Source organism: Macaca thibetana, chromosome 13 (assembly GCF_024542745.1).
Source record: "Macaca thibetana thibetana isolate TM-01 chromosome 13, ASM2454274v1, whole genome shotgun sequence".
NCBI classification, from domain to species: domain Eukaryota; kingdom Metazoa; phylum Chordata; class Mammalia; order Primates; family Cercopithecidae; genus Macaca; species Macaca thibetana.
This window is the reverse complement of record NC_065590.1, coordinates 2,193,272-2,215,283: the sequence shown is the minus strand read 5'-3', so window position 1 is coordinate 2,215,283 and position 22,012 is coordinate 2,193,272. Positions and strand designations below refer to the sequence as shown.

Below are 22,012 nucleotides of genomic sequence, written 5' to 3'. Positions count from 1 at the left end.
TGAAATGAGAAGGGGCAGGTGTGCTCCCACTCGGTAACTTCGCATCACCCCACCTGTGACGAACGACCATGCCATATCGCAGATTCAGAAACTGAAGACCACCAACCAACGCGACTCCAGAATGTATGTGCAATGCCCTGCCCAGGCCGTTCCCTTCCCTCTAAGATGCAGGGCACCTTGGCTGGGACAGCTGAAACGCCGGGAGGGCGTGGCCAGAACCAGCCTCAGCGAGACACCATCACAGCTGAAATGTAGACTTCCACACAAGCACTGGATGTTCCTGGGCCTGGCTGTCATTAAGGTCCCTTCAGAACCATCTGCCTTTGCACCTGCAGCTTGAGTTGGCCCCTTGATAGGCCAGGCGGAGGAAAGCCCAACAGAGCCAGTGTACCTGAAACTGGGGTCAAAAGCGGCCTTGACAAGCCTCACTGTACGATGCTACAGGTTAGTTTAAAATGTCTGTGTGGGCCGGGCATGGTGGCTCATGTCTGTAATCCCAGCACTTTGGGAGGTGGAGGCGGGCAGATCATCTGAGGTCAGGAGTTCGAGATCCTTTAGTAGAAACGAGACCGTTCCTGAGAGGCTGAGGCAGGAGAATGGCTTGAACCTGGGAGGTGGAGGTTGCAGTGAGCCGAGATTGCGACAGAATAAGATTCTGTCACCAATAAAAATTTTTAAAAATTAAAAATTAAAAATTAATTAAAAATTAAATGTCTGTGTGTTGGCCGGGCATGGTGGATCACACCAGTAATCTCAGCAGTTTGAAAGGCTGACGCAGGTGGATTGCTTGAGCCCAGGAGTTCAATATCAGCCTAGGCAACATGGCCAAACCCCCTACCTACAAAAAAAAATTAAAAATTAGCCAGGCATGGTGGCGTATACCTGTAGTCCCAGCTACTCAGGAGGCTGCAGTGGGAAGATCACTAGGGCCTGGAAGGCAGAGACTGCAGTGAGCCATGATCCCGCCACTACACTCTAGCCTGGATGACAGAGTCTGTCTCAAAAAAAAAAAAAAAAAATTAAAATTAAAAAAATAAAAGGTCTGTGTGTTAACTAGAAGGTAATATTTTATTTTTATCTATTTATTCATTTACTTTGAGACAGAGCCTCCCTCTGTCGCCCAGGCTGGAGTGCTGTGGTGCGATCTGGGCTCACTGCAACCTCTGCCTCCTGGGTTCACGCCATTCTCCTGCCTCAGACTTCTGAGTAGCTGGGACTACAGGCGCCCACCACCTCGTCTGGCTATTTTTTTGCATTTTTAGTAGAGATGGGGTTTCACCGTGTTAGCCAGGATGGCCTCAATCTCCTGACCTCGTGATCCACCCGCCTTGGCCTTCCAAAGTGCTGGGATTACAGCTGCGAGTAACCAACGCCCGGCCACTAGAAGGCAATCTTTTAAAGGCACACGCCTTACAAATACTATCTAACCATTAACTGCCCATTTCCCAAAGAAAACCCTACAGGCCAGGTCATAATTAAAATAAATGGGCAGAAGCTTAAAAACGTCATCTATCCCCACCCTCTTTTTCCAGCTAGAGTGATACGCAATCCAGCCAGAGCCTAGGCCCAGACCTCACAGCAAGGGGGGTGCAACTTCTTTCACTAACGTATTAGTGCCAAGCACAGGCTGGAAAGAGGCTAACAGGCATCCAGAGAGCACTGGTTGAAGAATCTGCAGCACAGCGCGGCAGTAGGCCAGCATGCAGCTGGACAAAGCAACACAAAACTCCTTGTGGGCCAGTGAAACCGTCAGGAGAAGGGGCGCAGAGCGAGCACGCAGCATGGCACCGGGGTGTGGAAAACTGTCTCATGTCTGCACACGCAGGCCTGCTGGCATATACGCAGCATAACTTCAGGAAAACACCCCACAAGCATATGGCATTGGTGTCTTAACAGAGGGGACACGGATGGCTAGAGGGTACGGTAGGAAGCAGGTTTCACCACATATCCTGCTATATTTTACAATTTTTAAGCCATGAAAATGTTTGCCTATTAAAAAACAAAATATAAAATGTTATCAAACGCCTCAAACCAAGTTAAGTACACGGAGGTTTTTGAGAAGCCTCTCCAAGAGACATTAGTGCACAGCTAATAAGGGGATGGAAGATTTCAAGGGGCCCTGCTCTGGGGCAGTCACCCCCGCAGGTGACAGAATCGAAGCCAGGCCCACGACTGTTGCTGGCAGTGACTGCCACGGCCTTGGCGGTGAGCGTCCTTCCTTCTTCTCTGACTTGTCTCCTTCTACCCTGTTTGCCTCCTCTGCCACGTCACTACATCGTGTGGCACAGTGAAGTCTATATTCCATGTCAGAGTCCCAGGATCTTAGAGATGGAGGGTGGGGTGGCAGAACCACGAGCCAACCCCGTCCCTGTAATCATCTCTCACTACCAGACCACCCCTCGCCAGCTACTGGCTTGCAGGCTTGACTGGGTCTTTTTGCACTGCACCCACCGCGCAGACACCCCGTGAGGTCACGGGAAGAGCACGGCTACGGAGAAGATGGAGCCTGCTGCAGCTGCCCAGTCAGCTATTTCACACTGTAGGGAGAGCCCCTGGGACAATTAATACCGTTTCTAGAAACCAGTATTTCCGGGTTTCTTTACACCCCAATGCTTCCTCTTCCTCATGGTGTTTCAGCACAGTGCTTCATAGGTGGCTTACAGGGGGTGCAGACGATTCTTCCCCATTGCCGGGTTTCATTTCTGTCATTTCACAGATAACAGCTCCACCCCTGACCCCGTGGAGGCCAGGGACACCCTGCCCTGTGGTCCGCACTGTGGACATCCTGCAGCAGGACCCACTGCCACGCGGCACTCGGTGAGCTGTGGCATCCGCAACTGTACAGGCAACAGGGAGCGGAGACAAGGAAGCCAAGTCGCGGCCCACCATCCCCCGAAACTGGTGGTGAGAGCACTGGCACCGTTGTAAGAATTACTGTGATCCAAGCAAGGTCTCCCCAATCCACGAAAATGACTATGGAACTGCTTCTGTCATTTAAAGTAATGATACAAACAAAAAGAATGGAAGAGTCTTAAAGAGTCTGACACCCTCCAGTGTGGGATGAATGAATTCCCAAACTTTACGAAAGGCCTGAAGGGGCTCAAGCCCCTGGGTGATCTGGCCCTGCCTCTCCGGAGCCTCCTTCCTGATGCACTGCCCCAGTCCCTCCTCATTTATCTCTGAAGGCCCCTGGCTTGAGCCACTGCCCTCCCTTGACACATAACTCACCCTTCCCTGAGGCCCTGTGATGCTCCCCAAAACCCATGAGAGGAAGAGGTCACCTTTCCTGGGTGCCCCTACCCTACCAGGCTTCTCTGCACCCTTTAGCACCTATAATACCACACTTGCATATGTGTGTACATGTACATGCGTATGGGGAAAACTTTGACTTTTAAACATACACACACACACACACACACACACGATGACCAAACCCGAAGGTGTGGCACCTTCTCACCCAGAGGAGCGGAAGCAGCCCTAGGTTCCAGCCACCTGGACAAAAGGGCTTGTGTGCCAAGGACAAAAAAGGTCACTGCTGAGAACAGGCTTCTGGTTTCTCCCCGAGAACTTACTGGGGCAGAAGCTGTGCGGTGGCTTCTGGTCTCACCTCCTTCTCCTCAGTGAGACTGAACCTCAACTTGACCTCAGGGAAGCAGGCTGTCTTCCCAAGACAGGCTGAGGCTTCTCTTGCTACTTTTGAGAAGGACAGACTAGCTTTGTTCATTCATTCACTCAACAAACATTGATTATATGCCTATTTTGTGCCAGGCACAGTGGGGCACTCTGGAGATACAAGGAAAACTGAGCTATTGTCCCTGCCCTGAAGGACACTTAAGTCTTATGACAACCCAGATCCATGATGTTCGCAGGGTGTGTCCATAGAGAACTCTGGCAATCATCACACTGTGAATGCCACTGTGGGACACAATGCCCTGAAGCATGCAGTAAAGTGGAATCTAACACTTGAGCAACTTCTCCAGATCCTCAAGGAATTACTATTAACCAGTTGCACACCAAGGAGGAGAGGGTAAGAGGGCCTCCCACACACGGACGCAGGGGAGTCGGCCCCTCAGCACTCTGCACGCCAGCCCTCCTGGGTGTCCTGGTAGATTTTCTTACTTCTATGTTGTTTTTCCTTTTGGCTACTTAGCAGTGACCCCCTTCCTCCTAACAGCTCCCTGAACTCTACCCTCTCTTAGGCCACTCAACTAGGGTAGGGAGGGGTGGGCGGGAAACAGGTGAGGCCATCAGAGTGCCGATTTTCCCAGGTGCAGGGACCACTGGTTTAGGGGCAAGCCCCTGGCCCAGGTCTACTCAGTGTCACTCCCTCCCCTGGGCCAGTCCAGACCTGAACCATCCATCTTGTCTCACAAGTGAGCGGCGTTCCCGAAGGACAAAGCTCTGCCTGAGTACTACGCGGTCCTGACCTGGTACCATATTCCGTGCCCCACGAATGCTCTAATCACACCGGTGGCAAATGTGGTAAAACTCAGTCAAAATCAAGCACTTCGGGTGCCTTCGGGCGTGTGGTGGCTGCCATCCTGACAGGTGTTAGCAGGGTCACAAGGGGTGTGCTGAAAGCCACCTTTCACAGTCGGTCACGCTTTGAGACCTTCACCTCTGCTGTGCTTCTCTCCCTGCCGTGCTCCACTGAGTGCCTTCCCCCTTAAGGTCCAGAGAGACGCAATGTGGAAATCAGAACCACTTCCCCCTGGCCACGCCTCACTCTGCATGCTCGGAGGTCCCAACACCTTCTGTTTCTCCTGGAAAAAAAAAAAATGTGTGGCATCCCATTCATTGGGCCAGAGGCTCACCCAGGATACCAGCAGAATGGGAAAGCAAGCCCCGAAAACCACACAGACCAGCACAGCCATGACGGGGCAGGAAGGCATTTCTATGAAGTTCGGTGGTCAGCTTCCTTAAGTAAAACATTTCACTCTCAAAGAGGAAAAAAAATCTGAATGTTTTTACGGAGAAAGAACTGGCTAGCAAAACACTCTGGAAGATAATCACTAGGCTCAGGCGTCACAGGCAGCAAAGACTCATCTTGGGTACCAGGAAACGTGTTGTGTTCATTTGTTGCCTGTCCGCAGCCACTCCCAGGGTAGAGAAGGTGAGAAAGGGCTATTTGATGATTTTTTTTTTTTTTCGAGGCAGGGGCAAGCCCCTGTCACCAAGACGTTGTGCAGCGGTACAATCATAGCTCACTGCAACTTTGAACTCCTGGGCTGAAGCCATCCTCCTGCCACAACCTCCTGAGCAGCTGGGACTACAGATACGTGTGCACCACATAATTGTGTGCGCCCAGCTAATTTTTTAATTTTTAGTAAAGATGAAGCTTCACTATGTTGCCCAGGCTCAAGCCTTTTTTAAATGTGAAGTCAGGCAGGGTGTGATGGCTCATGATTGCAATCCAAGCACTTTGGGAGGTTGAGTCAGGAGGATCACTTGAGGCTGGGAGTTCCAGACCAGCCTGGGCCACAGAAAAAGACTTTATTTCTAAAAAAATAAAATAAAATAAAAATTGTTTAATTAGCTGGGCACAGTAGCATGTGCCTGTAGTCCTTGCTAATTGGGAGGCTGAGGTGGGAGAACCACTTGAGCCCCAGATTTTGAGGCTGCAGCGAACTATGGCTGTCTACTGCACTCCAGCCTGGGCAACACAGTGAGACCCTGTCTCTAAAATAAAAACAAAACAAAAATAAGAATTTCTCCCTAATAGAGTCAACATTTATATAATCCTAAAAAAGCTAGCCAATCCTATTTCTAGGCCTGCCTGAGTAGCAAGTTCAAACAGCTTTAATAAACCAAACTCCTGTTTATTGTCTCAAATGTTTAATTTGCAGACGAATCTAGGTTATGAGGTAAAAATAGCACCTGTCTGTATTCATGACAGTAGTCCATTAAGTTAGGTTCACTGTCTACACCACAGGCTGCTAGCTGCCATGAGAAACACTGGTATAGTCCTAATAGTTTACAAAAGAGCCAACCTATCATATGAAACACTGGTCAAACCCTGGGATGCCCAGTTCCCAAAGAATAACACAGCAGTTACTGCCCTGGAATTTAGTCATAGCTCACGGAATCCTGTTGTTTGTTTGTTTGCTTGAGACAGGCTGGTCTCAAACTCCTGGGCTCAAGCAGTCCTCCGGCCCCAGTCTCCCAAGTAGCTGGGACTACAGCCTCACCAGGTGCATGCCACTATGCTCACCCGGCTAGATCTAATCCTACTTGAAATGAGTTATATCCACTACTGCTTAAAATTCTCTTCGCTCCAGAGGGGGCTGAGGCAGGGTGGCCAGTACCCTGAGTGTCTGGGCTGGGACACACCCAGGGACATGGCCCAACAGTCAAATCCCCAGTGAGAAAGGCCAATGTTGTCCCCCAGGAGAAACTGAGTGAGACTAACTTTAAAACCTGAATGTTCCTCACCATGCAAGTTGGTACGAAGTTGTTTCCGGTGACACTGCTGTCACTGAGGTATCCTTCCCTTTGAGCCACACGAAAACCCACCCATACAAAAAGTCCCTCACCACTTCACAACCCATCCACTGGCTTTCTTCTCTCTTTGACAAAAGATATGAATTATCTAGCTTGGTAAAGACACTACACTAATTAAAGAATGATTAAATAATTAAGTTGACTCAAAACACAAAGATCTTCCTCCCTCCAGTGGAGTTACTTAACATACCATACAGTTCAAAGGCATCCTACAATAATAGTCACAAAACACATGTTTTGGGCAATTGATGGTGGAACACTATTTGTAAGACTATTTGCACTATGGAGTAAGACAAGCTCCTATTCTCATGGTCTCTGTGGTGTTTCCAGAAGAAACGGATGAGAACGAAAAACGTGAAAGTGGCTGGGTACAGTGGCTCATGCCCTGTTATCTCAGCAATTTGGGAGGCTGAGGCAGGAGGACTGCCTGAGGCCAGGAGTTTAAGACCAGCCTGGGCAACACAACAAGATCCAGTCTCCAGAAAAAATTAAAATTAAAAATTAGCCAAGTGTGGTGGCACACGCATGTAGTCATTGCTACTTGGGAGGTTGAGGCAGGAGGATGCTTGAGCCCAGGAGTTCAAGGCTGCAGTGAGCTATGATCACACCACTGCACTCCAACCTGGGCAACACAGCAAGACTCTGTCTCTAAAAATAAATAAATAAATAATGTAAAAGCTTTTAGCAATGGCAACCTCCCTGTAACATGTTCAGAGCTTCTTCTACAACTTATACAGTTGTATCCATTTGACATTTGAAGCCCTTTTTTTCTTTTTAATCATTTTCTGCTTTAACTGGTAATTTCAAGTCCATGTATCCTTTTTGAAACAAGTCAGGAATGGCTAAGAGGAAAGAAAGTTGCCAGAAAGACAGTTCAGATCTGAAACAGAAGATAAGTGTGCATACAGCATGCTAGAGTCAAGTGGTCTCCATCAGTCAAGGGGAAAACGACAAGGGCTGGTCTTACAAAAATGCTGTAGTTGCACTGGGGGACTGTCTGCAAAGGGCCTCAGAAGCAGTGATGGAGAGAGGCTGGAAAAACCAAGGAAAGGCACGGGACGCTCTAGCTGGACCAGGAAGAATGTGGCCTGCGTGACACACAGGCAGCTTCCCTCTCCACTGACATATCCTTGGTATTCCAGGGTCTCTGACACTATGTAGTTTCTTCTTCTCTAGAAAGCTACTGCTGAATCACTGCAGAGGGAAGAGAAAGTGAAAGAATAAAAAGGCAGTATTTCCAAGGAAACAGACTAAAGAACAACTTCCCTAAATAGACACTTGTATGCGTGTGTGTCTTAGTCCAATGCCAACTAAATCAAGAACACACCACACTTCACCCATGTAGCCCCTGGGCACTACCACCACTCCATTCCGCCGTCAGGGAGGATGCCACGGGGGAGGAACCAAGGAAATCACCTTCGCTAGATGAACAAGAAAAGAGGAGGGTGAGATTCAGGCATGACTTCACCAAGTCACTGGCAAGTTGGAGACAAACTACACATGAGACTGCTAGCCCTTCCCGTCTACCTGAGGTGGGCACAGTCTACCAGCAAGGTGCCGTCCCTAAGGCCAATCCATTTATTCACTCCCCTCTTCCAAACCATAAGGGTAACAATATTTGGAAGATTCTGGGGTATCTCTTTTTTTTTTTCTTTTTTTATACAGACAGGGCCTCACTCTGTTACCCAGGCTGGAGTGCACTGGTGCGATCGTAGCTCGCTGCAGCCTCAACCTCCTGAATTCAAGTGATCCTCCCGCCTCAGCTTCCCAAGAAGCTGGGAATATAGGTGTGCACTACTACACCTGGCTAATTTTTTAATTTTTAGTAGAGACGGGGTCTTGCTTTGTTGCTCAGGCTGGTCTGAATTCCTGGGCTCAAGCGATCCTCCTACCTTGGCCTCCCAAAGTGCTGGGATCACTGGCCTGAGACACCTTACCCAGCCTATCTTGACATTTCTTGGCATGTAGCCCTATTTTAAAATATTGGGCTCTGTCAAACATACCATTTTATTGCCATTTGATTATCACCCAATTATGTAATGTGATCATTTCATTTAACATTTGCATACACTGAGAACAAAGAATGAATAAGAAATGTGAAAATACTCAACATTTCAGCTCGTACAATCATTAGTCCTTCCATTCCTTATAAAACCAGTGTCAGTAGAAGGCTCAGTTGGGTCAGTGACCAGCTGACTGAGAGTTTAGGGAGTGCCAGCCCTCCACTTCCTCCTCCCACTCCCCCACCCCAACACCCTTCTCCTCTGAACTTCGCTGGACGTCCCTGCCTCTCAGCACCTCCTTCTTCTGTGACATTTCCCCTGGACGGTGCCCTGAGCAGGAGTCAACAATAGGGTATACTCCAGCCCTTTGAGCACACGTGAAAAATAACAGTGCTGTGGGGAAAACAGAGTTACCAAGACTGTGAGGTGGAGCGGGGGTGGAAACATTCGTGTCTGGACTGATCCAGTGCACTGCGGTTCACAGCCCTCTCCCATGTATATTATCATTCCCCGCCACCCTCCTGTGAGACCAGCACCCTCCCCACTTTACAGATGAGAAAGCTGACTTGGATTCACATCCAGCACTTTCTACCTACAATCCAACTTGCCCCTTCCCCAAAACAACAAGTACAAACATGCCAAAGCCATCACTACACAAGCTTTGTGATACAAACCAGACTACAGCCTGCATTAAATAATGGGGATCATGGCTGACCCGAAGCCAGTCTTGGGAACTGTCCTGACAGTGTCAAGGCACAAAGGATTCCAGCGGGGAGTCACAAGCAGCAATGCCTTCACTGGGGACAGCCCCAAACAAGGAGACTCTCTCTTATGAAGAAATATGCGGATCCACCTGATAGGTAAAGGACCCATCTGGCAACCAGAGTTAATTTTTTTTTTTTTTTTTTTTTGAGAGGGAGTTTTGCCCTGTCACCCAGCCTAGAGGGAAGTGGTGTGATCTCAGCTCACTGCAACCTCCACCTCCTGGGTTCAGGTGATTCTCCTGCCTCAGCCTCCCGAGTAGCTGGGACTACAGGTATGCACCACCATACCCAGCTAATTTTTGTATTTTTAGTAGAGACGGGTTTTCACTATGTTGGCCAGGCTGGTCTTGAACTCCTGACCTCAGGTGATCAACACACTCCCTGCCACCATCTCCGCTGTCCTTCAGGGTGGCCATGCAGAGGCCTCCTCATCAGGAGGATCTGGCCCAGATGGCTTAATGCCATGGACAATACGCCACAGCAGGAGCAGGCCCAGGGCTTTGTACCTGCTCCTCATGCCCCCAGCTCCACTCCCACTGGCCCACACCACTGAAAGTCTCCTCTGCTTTTAGGTCAGTGGTTCTCGATCTATGGCGAGTCACAGACCACCAGGTTCTGACAAAAGCCACAGGCCCAGGAAAAGACCCCAAGTGTACACATATCCAGCATAGGCCCCGCCTTCCCACAGGTTGGGACCCACTGCACTCAGCCCTAGGGTTTGACACATCTTTACCAAAACCCACTGTAAGAAACAGTCACGCCATCACAATACCCCAAATACACTGCATGTGAATAACTAGATATTTCACCAAAAAAGGGTTATGCTTCCCATAGGAAATGTACTTGGATATCTGATATTTCAAAAAAGCTTTTTAATGCTAGTTACAGCCTCAAATTGATTTCATGAACCATTGCATTTTGAAACGTGCTGTGTGGACCCTTCTCTAGCCTGTTTCCTCCTCAGGTGCCCTTCCTTCCTCAATAATTAGTGCAAATGTGGTTAGAGCTCAGCGCAAGACTACCCTTAAACGTTATTTTTATGTATTAAGATGAATCTTTAAAGCTGAAAGTCCAGAAATATCTCAACTCTTTAGTTTCAGGAAAAATTCAGAAAAGTGGGTCATTGTGATCTCACAAATTACACCATGGAGGTGGCTATTTATTTCACCCAAACATTAAGTTGGAGTTGTACTTGCAAAACAGGGGACAGAACACAGGCAAAAACCACCACTGAAAGTAATCACTTGGGCTGTCTCCAGGCCAATTCCCTAAATATTTCTCAGGCACCTACTAACTGCACTGCTCTTTTTTACTAGCCGAGCAAGGAGCAGCAGCGTAGGCAGCCCCTACACAAATGAACACGCTTCAGGAACGGCTTCAGAAGATGAGTCATAATAGCCCATGGTGACTCTCAGCACCAGCCCGGTGGACTCCATCCCTGCTAGGCCAGAGACGGACCTGGAGCTGGGGTGTTACTGAGGTTGCTTCCTTTAGCACCGAGTCATACAGGGAGAGCACAGGCCACACTTGGAGGAACTGAAGAAGCTTCACGCAAGGGAGCTGAGAAACTTATATGGGTGGACAAGCCGGCGAATGGGGGGGCAGGGGAAGGACTCAGGAGAGCAAAGTGGCCCTCAGGGCCTTAAACACTGGCTAGTTCACACGGTGGGCCGGCCACCCACCATCCACTCTTCCTTCTTGCTATTCTAGGACCTGACCTCCTCCCCAGTCCTCAGGAAGTCAGCTCTGTCTCCAACTGGGGAGTGGGGAAAGTCTTGATTAAACTAAAAGAGCTGCTCTCCAATGTGACCTTGCATCAGAATCACCTGGAAGTCTTCTCAAAGCACAGCTTTCTGGGCCCCATCCCAGAGTTTCCGATTCAGTGGGTGGGATGGGATCCATGAATCTCCAGTTCTAACAAGTTCTCAGGTGATGCTGCCGCTACTGGTCTGAGGACTGCACCTGGAGGACCACCAGCCTAAGCCAATCAGCACACAGCACTCTCAACAGCCTCAAGTTGCTGGTCCAGGGAAGGCCCCGTGACCCTTTGCTCTCACAGGCCAGAGGGAAGGACTGGTAGACGCTGGCTGGGGAATCAGCTGGTTGGTCTCGTTCCCTGCTCCTGCTGGACAGGAACAAGGAAGTATGCAGTCCCACTGCCCCTAACGACCATCTCAGAATCACGAGGAGACTAACCCGCTAAGATGAAACCGGCAGTGATGGCTGCACAGAGGAGCAGAATCAAGGTCCTTGATGAAACTGTGACGTGCTGATGGAGACTCCAGTTCTCTGAGATAATAAATGTCACTGCTGGCAGCCAAAAGTATCCCAACTGACACACCCCATAATCCAGGGAAAAGCTTGAACTGGGCATCCCTGTTTCCTCGTAGGACCCTGTTCCCCCAGAAACAACCATCTGCCTAAACACTTCCTTCACATTTCCAGAGTTCACACACTCAGGTCATCCTTCTTGAAAATTCAAATTAATTGGTTTGAGAATACACCATTTAGAAATGCAAGCAACACGAGAGAGGGAAAGAGGGGTGTTCAAAATACTAGGGTGAATTAATAATAGACAGCTTTCATAATAGCAGCTGAGGCCACCTGCGTGAGGGCTATGGGAGGCGCAGGAAAGGGGTAGGGGGAGACATCAGAATACCACCTGGTGAGGTGCAACAAGAGGGGCGCTGCAGCAACCGGAGGTCAGAACTACCAGGTGTCTCAGGGAAGGGCTCTAGGAGGATTCCAGGACCAGAGCTGGGAGCAGGTAAACACTTTCCTCTTCCAGTGGTCCCCACCCTTCCTCCTGGACATCAGAGGACATCCCTGTCTTCCTGCCCCTATTCCAGAAAATGGACCTGACCAGAGCATGATCCCCGCCACCGCCCCCACCGTATACATCTGCTTACTGTGCCTAAGTCCTTCACCAGGTGAGCCTCACTGAACAAGTTCCATATTAAAAACCAGCAGTCTTACACATACTCCAGGTTAGGGCTGTGGGCAAACACCAGAGGCCAGCTGGGCTGGCTGGCAGGCATGGGCCTGCGAGCCTCACAAGGCACGACAAAGGGACGTGCAAAGACCAGAAAGAGGAGACATGCACACCGCACCCAGGACCCTGGCTTTCCAATACCAGACAGGCTATGATGCAAGGGACAGCTAAGTCTGGATGCAGTGGCTCACACCTGTAATCCCAGCACTTTGGAAGGCTGAAGCAGGTGGATCACCTGAGGTGAGGAGCTCGAGACCAGCCTGGCCAACATGGTGAAACCCTGTCTCTACTAAAAATACAAAATTAGTCAGGCGTGGTGGTGTATGCCTGTAACCTCAGCTACTCGGGAGGGTGAGGCAGGAGGATTGCTTGAACCCACGGGGCGGAAGTTGCAATGAGCCAAGATGGTGCCACTGCACTCTAGCCTGGGCAACAGAGTGAGACTCTATCTCAAAAAAAGAGAGATAACTAAGAGCTTAAATCCACAGAGGAAAGGCTGATCTAATTCCAAGCTCCGCCAACCACCCACACTCTGTATATGAACCCATTGTACCACTTTCGTTCTGCACACTTCTGAGGCACCAGGATTAACTGTTAATTCATTTAATCCCCCAACAGGCCTCTGGGACCGCTACTACCATCAGCCCAGTTTTGTGGACGAGATAACTGAGGCACAGAAAGATTAAGCCCCTTGCCCAAAGTCACACAGCTAGCTGGATGCTCACAGAAAGTGCAGCGCCAGAGTCCACAATAGTTCTAGGGATAAAATAAAGGGTTTTGAAAGACATGCATGTGTGTATGCTCAGCAAAAAGGACTGTGTAAAAGAAAGTCCTGATTTATAAACCAAAATACTGAAAATAGAAAATTGTTGATACCGGCAAGTCCAGGTAATCAATTTTTATCCCTACATTGAAAAGCATTTATTTTTTAATCCTGTGAAGGAAGTTAGGTGATATAACTGGGTTTTAGTCCCAGTTGAGCCTCTTTTAACTACCCTCAGGAGGGTGTCCTAACCACTCCTCAACACCACAGCTCACCTTCGGACAGAACCTCCCACAGGATGTCCAGGGAGGCCTGGCATGCAGGGGGTATTCAGAAAAGCTGGGGTTCCTTGGCATTTAGGACTTTAAAAAAAAAAAAAGCATCACACTTTAAAAAGCATTCTAAAGCTGCCAAGAATAAAATTCAAAGTTACAGTAACTTCCACAATCTAGTAAGATAAGGAAAAACAACCCGATAAGAAAAAATGAACAAAGGATATTAAAAGGTAATTCATTAGAAGTTAAAATATACATTAACAAGAAAAGGTATCCGATATTTTTGGGAATTTGGGAAATGTAATTAAAACAATAATGTCTTCCTTGCCCATTAGATTGGCAAAATTGACAAGACTTATTCTCTTAAATGGTGGCCGAATTAAAGGGAAACACAGTTTCACAGCCTAATGGAAGGAGTACCAAGCCACAGAAAATTGTGTGTAATGTGACTACATTTATGTTTACAATGAGAGCATCCATCCCCTGAGAAGGTCTAGAATCGGTGACACCTCAGTAGCAACGGGCAGGCTTAGTGCCTATATCTCGGGGGTTTTTTGTTGTTGTTTATTTTAATTTTTTTTTTTTTTTTTTTTTTTTTTTAGACGGAGTCTCGCTCTGTCTCCCAGGCTGGAGTGCGGTGGCGCGATCTTGGCTCACTGCAAGCTCCGCCACCCCAGTTCATGCCATTCTCCTGCCTCAGCCTCCTGAGTAGCTGGGACTACAGGCACCCCCCACTCCCGGCTAAGTTTTTGTATTTTTAGTAGAGACGGGGTTTTACCATGTTAACCAGGATGGTCTCGATCTCCTGATCTCGTGATCCGCCCGCCTCGGCCTCCAAAAATGCTGGGATTACAGGCGTGAGCCACCGCACCCGGCCATCTCGGTTTTTAATACCGTTCTCCACTAAAGGAAACCAGGACTCTTTGGAGAAACGGCTGATTCCAGGGCTGGGACAAGGAAAGTAGAGGCTGAGTCTTGAAGATTTTGTGCCAGGAAGAAAAGTCCTCAAACAATGATGAGCATTTGTCAAAAGGACACAAAAGCCAGATTGAAGGGACTCCCACTGGCCAAATCTAGGATAATTTGAGCAATAAAATACATGATTGGAGCAATGGACTATAATCTATTGAATAAAGCAAGAATTCATGAGTCCAGCGATACAAATCAAAAAATAAATAGAGAAAGGAAGGTTCTTCCTTTCAGCACAATTCCAACTAATAAATATAGAAGGAACTATGAAACTAGAAAATCATCATCTGCCAACTATGTTAATAATTGACTCAGGTAAGAAACATCAATGGGCCGGGCGCGGTGGCTCAAGCCTGTAATCCCAGCACTTTGGGAGGCCGAGGCGGGTGGATCACGAGGTCAGGAGATCGAGACCATCCTGGCTAACATGGTGAAACCCTGTCTCTACTAAAAATACAAAAACTAGCCGGGCGCGGTGGCGGGCGCCTGTAGTCCCAGCTACTCGGAGGCTGAGGCAGGAGAATGGCGTGAACCCGGGAGGCGGAGCTTGCAGTGAGCCGAGATCGCGCCACTGCACTCCAGCCTGGGTGACAGAGTGAGACTCCGTCTCAAAAAAAAAAAAAAAGAAACATCAATGGATTCTGAAACTAGTCAGTAACTGTATGAGAAGTAACAGTATATTTACATAGTGTCAAATTCTCTCCCTTTGAGACACAGATTAACTACAAAGGGAAAAATGGTAACTTTTTTATGAGATAGATACCACCTTAATTCAAGTGATCAAAGTTAACAGGGCCAGAGAAGGGGAAAATCACAGCATATGCCTCCTGCTGGGGCACACTAAGAAGGCTGCAGCATCAGTCGGGCACAGTGGCTCATATCTGTAAACTCGGCACTGTGGTAGGCCAACGCAGGAGGATGGCGAGACTAGGAGTCTGAGACCAGCCTGAGCAACACAGTGTGAGATCCTGTCCCTGTAAAATATTTAAAAATTGGCCAGGTGCAATGGCACACACCTATAGTCCCAGCTACTCAGGAGGTTGAGGCAGAAGGATCACTGAGTGGAGGGGGTCCAAGCTGTAGTGAGCTACGATGGCACCACTGCACTCCAGCCTGGGCAACCAAGGGAGATCTTCTCTCTTTAAGAAAAAAAAAAGAGAGAGAGAGAGAGAAGAGAAGACTGCGACTGCTTCAACCCTGTGCTACTCCCACCAGAAGTGCAAAACCTGAATCTAATCATGAAACCACAGGAAACCCAATTGAGGGCATTATCTTAAAAAGTCAGTAGTCTTCAAATATGTCTATGCTGTGAAATACAAAAGAAAGACTTGATAACTTTCAGATTAAAGGACACTATAGAGACAGAAAAACCTAATGCAAAACAGATGATCTAGGATTTTCTTTTGCTATAAAGGGCATTATAGAAGCAATTGACAAAATCTAAATACGACCTCTACACTAAATAGTGTTGTATCAACCTTAATTTCCTGATTTTTTTTTCTTTTTTTGAGACAGAGTCTCACTCTGTTGCCCAGGTTAGAGTGCAGTGGCATGATCTCGGCTCACTGCAACCTCCACCTTCTGAGTTCATGCCTTAGCCTCCCAAGTAGCTGGGACTGTCACTATACCCCGCTAATTTTTGTATTTTTAGTAGAGACAGGATTTTGTCATGTTGGCCAGGCTGTTCTCACAATCCTGACCTCAAGTGATCCTCCTGCCTCAGCCTCCCAAATTGCTGGGATTACAGGCATGAGCCACTGAGCCCAGCCATGATTTTTTTTTTTTTTTTTTTTTTTGGAGATGGAGTCTCACTCTGTTGCCAGCGCTGGAGTGCAGTGGTGCAATCTCTGCTCACTACAAGCTCCGCCTCCTGGTTCACACCATTCTCCTGCCTCAGCCTCCCAAGTAGCTGGGACTACAGGCGCCTGCCACCACGCCCAGCTAATTTTTTGTATTTTTAGTAGAGACGGGGTTTCACTATGTTAGCCAGGATGGTCTCGATCTCCTGACTTTGTGATCCGCCTGCCTTAGCCTCCCAAAGTGCTGGGATTACTGTTGTTATGAATATCCTTGTTTTTTGGGACATACACAGTGAAGCATTTAGAGGTAAAAGGGCCTCAAGCCTGCAACTTACTATTAAGTAGTTCAGAAAAAAGTAGTAATACATAGGAATACAAGAGAATGATAAAGCAGTGTAACAGAATGTCCACATTTGGAGAATCTGAGAAACCTTTGGCTTATTCTTGCAACTTTTCTGTAAGTCTAAAACTATATCAAAATACTAAAAAAAAAAAAAATTAGAGAACATGTGCATATGAATAGAAATATAGGTAAATTCCCTGGGATTAGCTTCCTGATGGCATTTTCCTTAAAACAGAGAGAGAAAATGAAGCAAGCATGCATGGGCATTAATATTGGTCTCCTGGAAATATGTTTTCCTCACAGAGCTTCTGTTTTAGGACACTGAAAAAAAAAAAAAAAAGCCATTTCGAAGGCTCTCTCAAGACCAGCTCATTAATCAAGTTCTACAGAAGCGCCAACATAATCAAGCCTTTTTCACTGCAGATTTGTGCTATTTTCTTCTCAGTGAAAGTCAAAGCCTCCTGACACCATGAGCGGTTGATGATGTTGCAGCAACCTTTCTGGATTACTAAGCTAAAAAGGAGCTTTTCATTTAAAAACGAAAACAGGATGAAACAGTCTTGGTGGGAAGCCTCCCCCTCCACTCTGCCTCACTGAACTCTTGAGATGTTAAGCCCTGGGCTGGGGATCAGTGGGTCTGTTGGTCCCACACCGCCTTCAGGTCCATTCCTGTGTGCATTTGAAGAGATGCTGGCTGAGAATGCTCCCTCTTAGGCAGGCAGCTAGTTAAAGGGACTTGCAGGGCTGATAGTTCTCTGTCACACACATCCCATTTTTCTAGTGCTCTACAGTTTACAAAAAGCTCTCATGTGTATTATTTCATCCTTTCCTTAAAGTGATTAAAAAAAAAAAAAAGCTAATATTCGGTTCAACAGCAATAGTACAAAATATCCAGTTTTCAAAACAGGGACGCACTGTAACATCTGCCCTTGGTTCTGAATCTAGTTAGGAAACAAGACTTACGTAAGCAGATAAACACCCTGAGACAGAAAACTCTAAATGCAAAAAGTTGCTACACGATGAGTAAGGTGGCCAGGTAAGTGGACTAATTCTATAAGGAGCTCAGTAGAAATACAATGTTTCTTTCTCTTTGAATTTGTCCACATCCACTTCTTTAAGCCTTATCTTCAAGCCAGACTCTACCAAGTAGCTCTGGCTTCACAGGCGTGTTTACAAGACATCACAGGGAATGAGGCACTGGGAGGCCCGTTCACATGCAACGCCACCCCTGGGACAGACAGCATCAAGGTCTCCTGGCACCACTCCTCCAACAGACCAACCACACTGTGCTTCTCACATGGGCCCCATCATTCTTTCTTCAAAGACAACAGTAAATTAGCAGTTGACACTTCAGCAAAGAACCCCCGAAACAAATGCCCTAGCCCAGATTCAAAAACAAAATTTTCGTTAAAGAAAGTGTGTTTTCAACCAAAGAAAAATTAGCAATTCTACGTGCACCGGCCAACGCCAACAGCAGCTAGATTCCAAAACAAACAGCAAAAAAAGCTCTGCTCTCACCTTTTAGAGACAAGAACCAGAGTCAGCAAGCGGCAGAACCATGATTCACACCGTAGTCAACCCACTCTGTCCTCAACCCCACTGGCTTCCCCACGGTCCACACAACCCACTGTGAACGGATGAACCAGGCAGAATTTCTTTGCAACACCCAAATCGCCACCCCACCCCCATTCCCTTGGTTTAAATGTCCTGAGGGGCAGGTGACAAATCAAATTCCACTCTTAGGCAGCTTCCCGGCAGAAGACACGTTCCGTGGCAAAGCCAAAGAGAAGATGGGCTCTACCAGCTATAGGTCTTTCACCCAGAGGAACATTTTCATGGTCTGTCATTATGGATGAACTCGGGGCAGGAAGGCCCCATCATTATGTAATGTCAGAGGGCAGGCAACAGGGGGAGGGAAGCGAGACCATCAACACGCCCTTCCTTCGCCCACAAAGACACAAATTTACCTCTGACATTTTGAATGTCTGTCTTCTGGGGCCTACCCATTCCTGGCTGGCTTTTCAAGAGACTGCCACAGATCCCTGCACATTTCTCAGGCCTCAATTAATTGACTAGCAAAGCCAGGGAGAAATAAAATAACAGAAAGCAAAGATGCCAGAAATGTTGTCGGGGTCTAAGGGCGGGCAGAAAAGGGAGGTGTTTCGAGGATAGAGACCAGATTTCCTACACGGAGATGCATGTTTACTTTCACCCGGTGATGTTTTCACCCAAAACACGGCAAGGCCTTCAGCGTCAGGAGCCCGGAGACCCAGCCCTGGAGCCGCACCGGGCAGGCGCCGCGTCTGCATCCCGCGGCCCCGCGCCGCTCGGCACCCGGCCCCCTGCCGGGGCGGCCGCGTCTTCACGGGGCTCGGGGTCGGCCGGGCTCGGATTGTTCTCAAAAGACGCCACCGCAGGTGGACCGCTGGCACCGCTAGGCAGTGCAATTTCCATGAAAACCGCGGGCGCCGTCTCCGTCCGGCCCAGCAGGGACCCGGACGCGCCCCCGCGCCCGCTGTCAGTCCCCGGCCCCGGCCCCCGCGGCGGCCGCGTCGCCTCCCGCCCCGCCCGATCCACCTACCTGGCGCTCCCCGGCCCCCGGCGCCAGCCGCCCCGCTGTCCCGCCGGGTCGCGCGCCGGAGCCCCGCAGCAGCAGCGCCGCCGCCTGGTTGTGAAGTCGCGGGCGGCGGGCCCGGCCTCAGGTGCTGGTCCTCCCGCCCCGGCCCGCGGAGCCCGACCCGGCGGCGCACCAGCCGCGAACCCTCCACGCTCGCCGCAGCCCCAGCCGCCGCCGCTCTAGTCGCCGGGCGCAGCCCCGCCCTGACCCCGCCCCCTCGCCGCGCATGCGCGCTGAGGCCGGCCCGCGCCCTCGACCCCCGGCCCGCGACCAGTCCGAGCTGGGGCCGCCCCCTGAGGCCGCAGGGCCGGTGGCCGAGCTGCCCGCGCCAATTCCTACTGCTGGGTTCCCACATGATCCCACCCTAGCCTGTGACTGCTTCACCTGCAAGGAGTTCTTGAACTTCTGGACTTGACTGAACGGTGGCACCTTCACTGAGGCTTCTGAGGCCCTGACGGATCCCCCAGGGAAGGTTTCCTGGAGGAGCCGCGACCCGGGGGTGCGCTCCCAACCTTTTGGGACAAGAGCACTTCCCGAAGTGCAGACGTGCTCGCTTCCCAGGAGATGTTCAGGAAACTGAACATTCCAACCAGAGACAAGCAAAAAAACTAAAATCTTAATTCTTTGAAAATACAGACTTGCAGAAAGAAGAAAATTGCTAACTTCTAAGTGTATGTCCTTCCAGACCTGTTGCGGCCTGTGTGCGTTAAGTGTGCACTCACAGACTTGCAGCAGCATCAGTCCTTACGCTTGGCCCCAAGTTTCTATTTTGCCATAGACAAAAAGAGGAATCAGAAGTTTTGGGAAAAAAATTTCACTTTGACTTTAAAACAACATTTCTCCTTGAGCAAGGGCAAATATTGGACTAAACGTATCCTTATCTTTGAGTCTTCACATTTTATCCGAAAAAAAATTCTTCAAACTATTTTAATTCAATAAACCAGAATACTTCTCAGGCACAGCATTTATACATATGATTTACTTCAAAAAAAAAGAGATTTAGGAATGGAAAGAATTCTCCGAACTCATTTAGAATTACTTCTGATCCTCCTCAAGTCACCAAAATACACACAATAGTCTGGAATAAAAATAAATAAAAAACTAGTTTTTTGGGGAGCCTGAGGCAGGAACATCGATTGAGCAGAAGAGTTTGAGGCCTGGGAGACAGAGCAACACCCTGTATCTCAAAAAAAAAAAAAAAAAAAAAAAAGAAAGAAAGAGCCCTAGTTTTAAATTTTTATTTCTTTTCTGACTTTTTATTTTATTTCTCTTCTGAAAAGTAACTTAGTAATAAAACAGTTCCCTCTTATTATTTCTCCAACTAAATGGAAAGAAATATTGACAGAACCTTGACTCCACAGTACAGTTAAATCCAAGAAAATCACATTTGTAGAAATGCAAAAATATTTTTGTATTTTTTTTTTAATTACTGTAACCAATTAGTTTGCTTGGAACAGCCCCTGTTTACATCTTTTTACCAGCCAAATTATTCATAGGGCCTTCTTTCACTCTGAAAAGTATTCCTGTTCAAACAATAAATTTTATGGCCATGCTATTTATTTATTTTTATTTGTTTGTTTATTTTTCGAGACGGAGTTTCACTCTTTTTGTCCAGGTTAGAGTACAATGGCGTGATCTCGGCTCACCGCAACCTCCACCTCCCGGGTTCAAGCGATTCTCCTGCCTCAGCCTCCCGAGTAGCTGGGATTACAGGCGTGTGTCACCACCCCGGCTAATTTTGTATTTTTAGTAGAGACGGGGTTTCTCCATGTTGGTCAGGCTGGTCTTGAACTCCCGACCTCAGGTGATCCACCGGCCTTGGCCTCCCAAAGTGCTGGGATTACAGGTGTGAGCCACCGCGCCTGGCAGTCATGGCCATGCTATTTATAATCAAGCTAAGAAAGTTGTTAAACACTAACTTTTAAAAAAGAAAAAAATTTATAAAGATTTGAAAATAGATACCAGTCTAATTTTGGTATTCATTCATTTAGTACAGTAACACTGAATGAGGATCAGCTTCCAATAACATTTGTCACTTGACTGCTATGTAATTCTGGATAATTTTCAAAGATCAATCATGTTTTCAGTGTGGCAAAGAATGAGACCCTAATTCCACTGTAGAATGAAAATTATCAAGAGAAAAGGGAGCCACGTGTTAGTTAATACTGTAAAAGGAAAATAAAATCTCGGGACCCCCAAACTCACTGCTTCAAAGGGAAAAGCTAAGCTTGGGAACTGAATCATGTAAAAAAACTGCCTTCCTTTTGTTCCTAAAGAGATAGCTGCAAGACAGAAGGCCACATATCTCCCCAGATGGCCTCCCTCACCCTGACAATGTAAATTAACAGCTTATCTTCACAGGAATGAGACAAAGACATAGAGGAGGAATCATGCATCCACCCACCCCAAGACAAATGCATATTTGACCTCTTCCTCTACTCTCGGTTTACTTATCTTATGTAAAATGCATAATTCACTGTTCCTCTTTCCCCTCCTGCCCACTCTTTCCTCTTTAAATACTGAAGTCCCCAAAACCCTCTTGGGAAAAAGCATAGGCCACAAATCCTACTTTTGTTTGTGCCTCTTTTTCCCAGTTGCATCCTCAACCTTGGCAAAATAAACCTCTAAATTGACTGAGATCTGTCTCAGACACTTTTTGATTTACAATACCATGCTGTATCTTCCCTGAGCATCACAATGTGATAGCTAAGTATGCTGGTGGTAAGGTATCTCAGTCCTTCAGAAGTTCTCAACATGGGATCCCTAACCAGTAGCATCGGCATCCTCCCAGAACTTGCTAGAAAGGCAAATTCCCAGACCCCACCCTAGATCTACTGAATCAGAAACTCTAAAAGTAGGGCCAAGTGACCTGTATTTTAACAAGCCCTCCAAGGGATTCTGATGAACATACTGACTTAAATGATCTATATACAATAAGTAAGCTGATTTAGATGATCTATAGACAATAATTAAGAGGTGAGCAGTG

At 47.9% G+C, this 22,012-nt stretch overlaps 1 protein-coding gene across 12 annotated transcripts in view; it reads right to left on the bottom strand.

Moving 5' to 3' along the window:
• The window catches only part of INPP4A (inositol polyphosphate-4-phosphatase type I A), a 165,684-nt gene extending 146,474 nt beyond the window's left edge, over nucleotides 1-19,210 (bottom strand). For 6 of the 12 annotated variants that reach the window (XM_050755048.1, XM_050755049.1, XM_050755051.1 and 3 more), the window contains exon 1: nucleotides 18,991-19,169. The gene's annotated coding sequence lies outside the window, so the exon portion shown is untranslated. Of the gene's footprint in view, nucleotides 1-17,927; nucleotides 18,701-18,990 lie in introns of those variants that run through there. The other 6 variants (XM_050755057.1, XM_050755050.1, XM_050755056.1 and 3 more) reach the window with 4 other exon arrangements.
• Nucleotides 19,211-22,012: the final 2,802 nt, after the last annotated feature.